Genomic DNA, 783 nt, shown 5'->3' with positions numbered 1-783 from the left:
ATAAGCCATTGCTGTTATTGAATACATTCGTGCATCGTATTAAAATTGCCATACATCATCCAGATAAACCCTTAATTTTCCTACTAAGAATATGGCGTGTATAAATTATTTGAGGTCAAGACTTTATACGTATGAAGCATAAGAAGAAAGCGCATTAAAATTATAAATATGTATAGATAGATAAATCATAGACACTAAAGACTGCAAGTGAATATTGAATTAAATAAACTATTCGTAATTGTATGTTAAATACACACATTTTAATCTCACGGTTAGAGAAATTATTGGTGTAACATAAAAGAAAATAATTATGTGTCAGGAACTACTAAAGATAAGTACAGAGACGTACATCGGTAGAAACTGGAAATATGTGGAGATTCAAGATGCAGGTTGGAGGGAACAGCAAAAATAGCAATCAGGAGACAAAAAAAAAAAAATTATTTTTTCCACAACAGAGACTTTTAGATTGTTATTTATGAATGTACATACATTTATATTTATAAAAAAAAAAAAACACATGAGAAGTAAGAGAGAAACAAATATGAAGATGTACTCTTAAGACAAAAGAGAGAAAAGGGCTTACTTTGCTCAAGCCTATTTCAGTCAGGAAGTGAGTGAATGAATGTGAAACTGTTGCCTTAAAGTGAAAATGTCAACGGGTCCCACAGCAGTTTGGAAATGAGGACAATCTGGCAATGTTGTTAACTTTTGTTTGTGTGGAAATCCTATTAATATTTAAGACAATTGCACGTGTATATGTATGGAGGAGATGTTAAGGTTAGG

This window comes from Macrobrachium nipponense, chromosome 10 (genome assembly GCF_015104395.2).
Source record: "Macrobrachium nipponense isolate FS-2020 chromosome 10, ASM1510439v2, whole genome shotgun sequence".
Classification (NCBI taxonomy): domain Eukaryota; kingdom Metazoa; phylum Arthropoda; class Malacostraca; order Decapoda; family Palaemonidae; genus Macrobrachium; species Macrobrachium nipponense.
This window is presented reverse-complemented; position numbering follows the sequence as displayed.